We start from the raw sequence: 9546 nt of genomic DNA, 5'->3' as shown, positions 1-9546 counted from the left end.
TAATAGGGTTGCTATGAGTCAGAATCTATTCAATGGCAGTAAGTTTGGTTTTGAGTTTATAGATATGGATCTCAAGAAGATTTCTATATGTTTATGTATATATCAAAAAGATGTATATGGACTTCACAAAATGGGGTATATGAATGGCCAAGAAACATGAAAAGATGATCAGTGTCACTGGTTTTCAGGAATTACTTATTAACATCATAATAAGATGTCTATCAAAGTGATTAAAATTAAAAAGCGTGATGAACTAGAACCACCGTAACGCTCAGACATAGCTGCTGGGAAGTAACATGCTATAACCACTTAGCAAAAGAACTTGGCAGTTTCTTAGAGTTAAACATACAAGGGGGCTGCAAAATATTCAGGGGAAAATTCCACACATTTTCGGAAGCCCCCCAGTGTTACACTGGAGGAATCTGGTTGCATAGTGGACTACAGATTGGGTTGCAACACCAAGGCCACAGTTCAAAATAACCGGCTCTGCAGAGTAAAGATGAGGCTTTTTACTCCCCTAAAGAGTTACAATCTCGAAGACTCACAAGAGTAGAACCACGTGAACCCAGGTCTCCAAGATCTAAGACCACAAGATTTAGATAATGCTAACTCTACAGGGTTACTAAGAGTCAGAATCAACCCCATAATTCCATTCTTAGATATTGATGTCCACAAAAACAAACCAAAACCACTTTGCCAAAATGTTTATAGCAGACTTATTCAAAGTCCTCCCAAATTGGAAACAATTTGTATGTTCATCAACAGAGGAACAGTTAAATAATTGAGTTATATCAAACAACTCTGCAGCTGAAAGAAATAAAAGCTAAAAAATGATGCACACACTAGCATGGATACCTCTCTAAAACATGGTACTGGGAGTCCAGATACACTGTGTGATTTATATGATGTTCAAATATAGGCAAAATTCACCTATGATGATAAAAATCAGATAAGATAGGGCCTTGAGGGGCCACGCTGATGGAAACGATCTAGATCTTGCTTGGGATAGTCTTACATAACCATGTACCAGTGGTTCTTAAACGGGCAGTTTTGCCTCCAAGGACATTTGGGGACATATTTGATTGCCTTGACTAGGGAAATGGGTAGAGGCCAGGCATGACAGCGTAGCTCCTCACAACAAATAATGATAAAAATGTCAGTAAGGCTGAGTTTGCGAAACACTAGTGTATATAAAATTGTCAAATCCCATCAAATAGAACACTTAAGAATTGTACACTAGATTGCATGTCAATTACACCTATATTTAAAAAAGAAGAAGAATCCAATAACCACACTCTAGCCCCAGTGAGTGGTTGAAGGGAAAGACTGGAGAAAATAAAAATAAAATCATTTTATCTCTTGGGCTTAGAGTAGTTACGTACTCAATAAGCTTGTTACATATCCAAATGGTGCTCAACAAATATTTATGGGGGAAAAACTGGACGAAATATAGGTGCAAGTATGGGAAGTTATCTCAACAACTCTCCACTTGAACAGACTCTTCCTACCTTTCCTTCTTCTACTTGCACTACTTGTGCCTGGACACTTCTACTTAAACTGCCTGGAGAAATTGCATCTTAGCCTCAGGGCAATATTTAAATTGCATTTTAGCCTCAGGGCAATATTTAAACAGTGCCGAAAAGACAGCCAATTCTGGGGTGATAAATCAATGTGAGAGTGGAATGAGTCCTGGCACAGGCTGAAGGAAAGTCAGCCCAGGTCCCCCAACCCCAACCCTGGAGTGGCACACTCTCAGGGCCCATAAAACCAAACCAAACTCACAGCCATTGAGTCAATTCTGACTCACAGTGGCCCGATCGGTTTCCAAGACTGTAACTCTATACAAGTAGAAAGTCTCATCCTTCTATCACAGGTGGTTTTGAACTGCTGACCTGTGGTTAGCAGTCCAACACATAACCACTATGCCGCCAGGACCCGTAACTGTGCTCAACTAATAGCAAACAGTCTGTGGCAGCCACAGGACTGGAGCTGGATAAGGGCTACCGAAGGGGTTTCCGGGGTCTCACTTACAGTTTCAAGCTGGTAACTGATTTCTGTGGCCCTCTCAGGTAGGGGGGAGGGGAGGGTGGCGTTGTTCCTAAGTGGGTAGGAAAAATGGATCTGAAAATGTAATGCCATGAACTAGTTTATGGTACAGGTTCCGTTAACTCTGATGTGTGCAAAAAACAAGTAGCTCATGACTCAGGTTACTAAAGTTGGATTTCATAAACATTTTTTTCCCTTGGGGAATCTGAACTGTATAACATTAGCCTTTCTGCCAGTGATTTTCAGGCCTTCCCTAAAGCTTACAGTGGTACCCAGAATATATTCTCTGCTAAGCCTGGAGGCAGCCCTGAGTCAGCTTTCCCCATTACCTGAACACCTAAAACCATTCAAGAGAGATATTATTCAGAAATGCCTCTGGAGGAGCTGTGGCAAAGCTCCTTCAATATTCTGGCCTCCTCCCCATGCCAAGAACTTTTTCCTTAAATTTAAATTAACTGACTTCTAGCACAAGCATTTACATCTGTGTTCTTTTCCTTTATGCAGGGGAAGCTGCTTCAGATTTGGGTTGGGGCAAATGAGAATTCCCAGGTTAGATACATTGCCCAAAGAAACTTCATCACTAACTCTCTCTCAGAAGCTTCAAGTTCTAAACTTGTCTCTAACCTTGGCATTGATTCTCCAGGACTCCAGGTCTATGAGCAATGAAGCCCATTAGCTAAATTCTTTTGGAAACCTGACAACCTCACACTGTGCAGTTGTTCCTGTGGGCACATCTGCTGCACAGTAGGGGAATGAAATTAGATGCCGTCCTTCCTCCTACCGCCCAACTTTACTGTTTAAATGGCACTAAGTTTCAGAAGTGGTACGTGGTGTACAAGAAAGGCACCCGCACACTTTGGCCACTATCCTCAACATGAAATTACAATGTCCCAGCTTTATGTTCACCATCTGTTAGCCCCTTCTTATAGTAGGATTCAAGGAAGCAGACAAAGTCGCAGTGATTCCAATAGAGAGCATCTTATCTGGATCAATTCATCTTTCTCTATGAGGTCTTGCACATCAGCAGTATTTCCGTAAGCATTTGTGAGAAGAAATGAATAAATGATTTAATTAATGGATTGTAAAACTAGAATCCAGGCTTAGTACTTTTCTACAGGAGTACCAAAGAAAATCATCTTTTATAGGCGAGAGCTAAGAAGAGATTGGAAATCACTATTCTTATCCCCATGACTCCATGCTACCTGATAAAGTACCATCCCAAGAAATGCTCTAATCTTTAAAACTTTGCCTCAAGCTTTGTTCTGCTCTGCTTCTCAGGTGTCACCGTTGAGATCAAATGGCAGAGACCATGACACCCACAGGTTAATGGCCCTTTCCCTACTCCTCATTCCTCAAAGATCATATCACAGGGAGCCTTGGGGATTCTAAGACAAACTTCGGTAGCAGATGCAACTAATTTGTTGTGGTAGCATTTTAAGATCCTTGGTGTTGGAATCAGGGGATAATAACAGTTTTCACGGTGAATACAAAACCTGAAAAGAAGACGCCCATCCACAAACGAGGTCCAGTGTAAGAATTAGATAGGTGGCAATAGTGACAGGATGAAGACTTGTCCGAGTCATTCTGAAGCCTGAGACCCAGTTTGGATCTGAATAATCACCATTGCTCAGAGTTCTTCATGTGTTTATTTTCCATGCATATCCTGTGTCACTCTTGTTTGTTTAATTCGAAAGATCGGATCCCACAAGATCAACTATAATTAGAGATCAATGATGCATTCTTGGAGGACAAATATAGACACTACAGAGGTGGTGCATCAGCAGTCTGAAAATAATTAATGCCTATCCTCCTAAGGCCACCTACACCAAGACACTTGGGAACAGATCACTAAAGCCATAATGTCATAGAAGGATGGCAAAATCATTTTTCTTATCCATAGAAGTAGGTCACAGCAAGAACATTTGGGAAAAAGAGAAAAAAGCCAGAGTGGACATGAGTGGATCTTGTGCTACAATCTTTTCACTTGTCACCTCAGTGTAAGTTTTGACCATCAGTTCATTCTATATTTGCTAACCATCTTCCTGCACAGTAACAGGGTTGGAATGAAGTTTTGAAGTTCAGTATTTGGGGGCACAGCAAAAACAAACAAACAAACAGAACCCCTGATATCAGAACATTGCTTTTAAATGGCATAAGAGCTCAAAGAATTTGAGACAGCAATTTTTGTTATTGTTATATTTTTAGTTATTGTTTTTCTATCTGTAGTGACATGAAAATAAAATCTACCATCATACATGACTCCTCTCTTAGAAGCCTGAGGTAAGCATAAGAGACTAAATAGCCTGTCATTTCCCACAGTTAAACCCTTCTGAACTCGTATATGGTCCACAGCTGTGACAACACTTGATTTCTAAGACTTTTAGTTAAACAGACTTCGCATTCACAACCTGAGTTTCCTATGCGCATTTCACCAGTGCAGCTGCCCTATACGAAATGCTTATCTTTCCCCAATGCAGATAAGAAGTGTAAGAAAGGGTTGTAGAGTAGTGGGGAAGGGGCCATGGCCATCACAGGGCTAGTTTTATTGTCTCAGGAAGAGTCTGCCGAGAGGATTAGCCCATCAGGAGTAAGACTCTCCTGTTACCAGTCAGAAAGGCCAGCACTCTCCCAGCACCCTTCTCCCCTGAATTCTGTGCTACCTGAAAACCAAGTACCAGCATTCACACAGGCTGACCAAGACCAGGCTTTCTTCCTGGTGAACAGACGTACACATTAGTGACTGGAAAAGTGGTCTGCTCTGTTAACTTCCACCCAATTGACAATCAAGACTTTAAATTAAAAAGAAAAAAGTGCTTCCCCCCTAACACCGTGCTTTTATTGATCTACATTTTTAGAGAAAATTCATTCTTTGGCTCCAAGCCAGTTCTTCATTTGGACACAGTCCTTCCTCCCAAATGGACTTTTAAAAGTTCCTTGGTCCTTTTTATCCCCATCTTTTTATTTTCCTTGCTGAGAGCAATCCTATTTCCTTTTTCACAGAATATGATTTCTGTGTTCGCTTTATCACCTTTACTCTTCATGGTGTCATTAATGACCTTCGAGCTTAGTCAGTTATTCTTTGCCTTTTCCTGCACATTCATCCTCAACCCCGCCCCCTCACTTTAGTACTGACTGAAGGACGATTGTACAATCAGGAAATTGTAATGTTGTGTCACAGTCCCCCTCGGGAGAATCCTCTTCCTTGAGCTATTAAATTGGAAAATGGTTTTTGGAAAAAAAGCAACATAAAAACCACATCAAGGCTTTGTCACAGAGCAGGTACGATCACTACGATGTAAAATTAGTCCTTTTTCCAATGAAAGTGCTGTAATACTTTCCATGTAACAGCACAAAGAGATTTAGCAAATGGAATATCAAAAAACCTCAGAAGAGCTTCGGAGAGTTATGTGCCAAGCTATATGGTGATCCCCCTCAACCTTGAATTCAGACAATACAGAAAGCCACACTAGCCTGGGAGACTATTGTTTTGCTTCTGTATTCACTGCCACAAAATCAGTTGGCGCATGTTGGAGAAGGAGGTACATTCATTATGTTCCTTCAATGTGCCAGGCAAAGGGATGTGTTTAAAAATAAATAAAACAATCACACAAAAACCCAAACTCTATTTTATGCTGGAAGAGGCATACCATTCTCTAGGTAAGCCAATCACTTAGGAAATAAGCTCATAAATCATTTTTATCCACAGAAAATGAGGAGGAGTAGACACTAAGTCAGACACAGTTTAATAGGACACTGTAAAACCCATGACTGTCTACCTAGTTACTGACTGGACTTCCAGTATGCACAGAAAAGACATATAATTGGAATCATGTAACCTGGGCCCTACCCTTCTCTCTTGGGTGGTGTTGTCATTCATTCCCTTAAATTCTCCTACTTATTCGTGATCTCCATACCCTGGGCATTAGCCCTCTATTCAGTGAATGTTCTGTTAATGTTGTTAACCACCAACTAGTTGGCTCCTGATTCATGGCAACCCTCAAATAAAACAGTGCCCTTTCCTGTACCGTTCCCATGACTGACTGCCATTCAGATTGTTGTGATCCACTGGGTTTTCACTGGCTCTTGTTTCAGAAGTAGATTGCCACGCCATGATTCCTAGCATATCTTAATCCAGAAATTCCATTGAAACCTGTTCAGCATCCCAGCAACACAAAGTTACACTCCCAGGGGGATGGTGGCAGTGCATGAGGTACATTGGGTAAGAAAAGAATCCAGGTTTTCAGTATGGGAGGTAAGAATTCTATCCCTGAACCACCAATGCTTCAGCTTACTGTCTTTCTCTTTTCCTTTATCTTCCCCAAACTTAATAACCATGGTGCTAAAATGATAGCTTATTGAGCATTGATTTTGCATTAGGCATAACAATAGAAGGTGTTCTAAAACCTTGTTGTTTAGTAATCAAAATGATACCTGTTGGGGACAAGAAAACAAGGACCGGGAATTGAAAATACTCAGGAAATAGATTCTAAGTCCATCCTTTCTCATGCTGAGAGAATAATGGAATTACTTTTTACATTTCCTTGGCTTCTTACAAGATGGTCTTTGTCCCAAAGGCCTAGGTGCTGCTATAGTTGTACCAGAAACCCCAAGTGAATGATACATCTTCTTTCTTTTTATAATCTGTGAAATGCTCCCTCTACTTTTTCCCAAACAATAGTTGAGAGTATATTTTTAGAAGCAAAAAGTTTTAAGTGTTTTAGAATGTTCAATAACTTAGGATGGATAAAAATGAGACCTAGCAAAAAGCAATAAAGCTCAGAAAACAATATATTTGGCCATTCCCTCCCAAATTAGAGCTTCATGCCCCTAAGACACAAGCCTGTTGTTTGTGTTGCATTAACCTAGAGCTATAATATGGCAAAAGTAGATTATAGGGGATCACACACACACACACACACACACACACACATTTATAACATTAGCAGGAGCTAGCAGGAATATTTTGGCAAGCAATCAATCACTTAGAGATTCTGTTATAAACATCAGGATCACAGTCTGGGTCTGACTATAATTTGAGTACAAATATATGACCTCACACAAAGTACCATATTGAAAAATTACCACCCCACAAAATATTATTTAAGGCCAGTGTTTCTCTTCCTCTAATTTCTTTATTTACTCCCTCACTTAGCATGTTTATAAAGGATGTGAGAGGCTAGCTGTTCAATTCATCTCCCTTTCTCTGTAAACGTAGTCATTTCTACTTGTCAGTATGCTCCCCTAGAATAATAATCTTTAAACGTATTCACTCATTAAGTAGTTAGGCCTGTTACTATCAATGTTCTGGGAGGTGTGAGTTAAGAAAATATAAGGTGATGCTCTTGTTTTCAAGGAAATTGTCTCACTAGAAACTCAGGGTGCACATTTAAGCAGCGGTCAGCCCTCTAAGTGATGGCAACTCAGCGGAAAGAAGACACGGAGGTTAATTTTATTGACTTCTCGTATCTCCTTCCCAGTATCTAATACAAGATACATAACACACATCCCATTGAACTAGAGAGGTGCAGATAGTAGAACACTGTGCTGGAGATGAGGGGTCTGGTATCTAGTAGCAATACAAGTCGATGTATAGAATTAGAAATCAAAGGAAGTATTTGGGGATTTTTTTTGGGTGGGGGGAGTTTTAATATGTAACAATGTTTTACTTAGCATTTATTATCGGACATTTGCTTCTAATTGATTTTATTGTTTCAACAACCAAAAGGTAAGTGACACTATAATTACTGAGCAAAACAGGTCATGTAGAGGGTTTGAGAGGGCACATGATAACCGCCTGTGTGTTAGCCTACACTTCCATCCTGACTCCTAACCCTGTCGTTTTTGAGATTTTCTAAATCTGTGTTAATATAGCCTTCATTGTGACACTTTTTTATTATGAAATATACCAAACTTAAATACTTCTGTGAAACTGTATTGACATCTAAGTGTGTAATCATTTTCTCCATCTCGCATCAATACACCTAAATTATGGCTCCTACAGCATCATAATACAAAAGACTATAGCTCACCCATTATATATCATGTCCTCAGATTAATATTTATTTCTTAGATTCACAAGTAAAGAGACAATAACTAATAAGCTATTTAATTGTTGATTTTGCGCTGATGAATGAGGCACTGAAAGGAGTTCAAGAAAGAGAAGGACTGAGATGGATACATTCAGTGTTGGTGAAAGGGGAGAGGGAGGATAGAAATCTGATGAAGATTTAACAGTGTGGTTACAAGAAAATTATTGTGGACACGTAACATCTACAGCACACATTTCAAGCATAACTTCTACATGGAAACAAAGAAATACACTCTTGTTTCCCCTCCGGCACCGAGTAATCATCTGTTGCCTAAAGAAAGCACACGGACTCCTGCACGGGGGAACTCTTTGGTCCAGGGGCAGCCTTACTTGCTCGTGCTCAGCTGGTCTCCCATGCCAACATGATTTAGTTTTAGATTATTACATTACAGAAAAAACCTATTGCTCTATCTACGTAACTTTCTGTACCCTACCACAGACACTGGAATGATCAAATCTACCAAGTCTAAAAATTAATGCTGAAGAGTCAATAGAAGGGATACCTGGAGACACTTAGAGAAAAGGGGGAAGCTATGTGTCTGCCTCAAAAATCTGCTTTAGCTCGTTCTGGCAATTCCTCTTCCCAGCATTGAAAGTGAAGATGTTTAAAAAGAAATTCATTTTCATTCTCTCTTCTGAGAAATGACTAGCTAAATGAAGGGGAAAGGGGGACTGAACAAGTGACAAGAGAACTGACATACTTTATGAAATTAATTGTATCTCCTTCAAAGGTAGGCTGAAGTCTTCACCCCTGGTCCTGTGAACATGGCCTTATTTGGAAATCAGGTTTTTGAAGATGCGATCAGTTAACCTGAGTTCTTACTGGAGTTAGGTGCATCCGAACCCAACTTGAGTGGTTTCCTTATAAAAACGAGACACAGAAAGAAAGCATCGAAGGAAGGAAGGTCTTGTGAAAAATGCGTCTACAAGCCTAGGAGTGACTGTCAATAGGAGAAGCTGGGAGAGACCAAACAGGCTATTTGCCTAGGGCTTCAGAGGGAGCATGGTCCAACCAACAGGCTGATTTGGACTTCTACTCTCCATAACCGTGAAACAATAAATTTCGACTCTTACAAGTCACTCGATGGTATTTTGTGACAGCAGCCCTAGGAAGCTCAAACTGAAAGGAAGAAGATAATGAAGCTACCTTTTTTAGTTTGGGGAGTGGTTTTAAATGGTTTTCTTTTAACCTCGAATGGAATAATGCTCATTTCCCCTTCTCTTATGGACATAAGGTAAGTGGTAAGGAAAAAAACCCTTTAGAGCCAACTTTAGCCCCTATTCTGGAATACTGCCAGTGGTTCTAAGTGACATTTGTATGTGTTACTTCCCTCGGAGTTCAGAGTTTTGAAAGCCATTTTACAAATGAAGAAACCAAGGTACCAGGCACTAAACACACACCTGAGTTTACT

At 40.2% G+C, this 9546-nt stretch overlaps 1 protein-coding gene and 1 pseudogene across 1 annotated transcript in view; both read right to left on the bottom strand.

Annotated features, from left to right (window-relative positions):
• LOC101659772 overlaps positions 1-6157 on the bottom strand; it is a 10779-nt pseudogene extending 4622 nt beyond the window's left edge.
• Positions 1-9546, bottom strand: part of UBE3D (ubiquitin protein ligase E3D) — a 185498-nt gene that overhangs the window by 17140 nt on the left and 158812 nt on the right. The gene's annotated exons all lie outside the window — the stretch shown is intronic.

The sequence above is a fragment of the Echinops telfairi genome, unplaced genomic scaffold (genome assembly GCF_000313985.2).
Source record: "Echinops telfairi isolate 266 unplaced genomic scaffold, ASM31398v2 ScPeMD7_3533;HRSCAF=4204_0, whole genome shotgun sequence".
In the NCBI taxonomy this organism is placed as follows: domain Eukaryota; kingdom Metazoa; phylum Chordata; class Mammalia; order Afrosoricida; family Tenrecidae; genus Echinops; species Echinops telfairi.
This window is presented reverse-complemented; position numbering and strand designations above follow the sequence as displayed.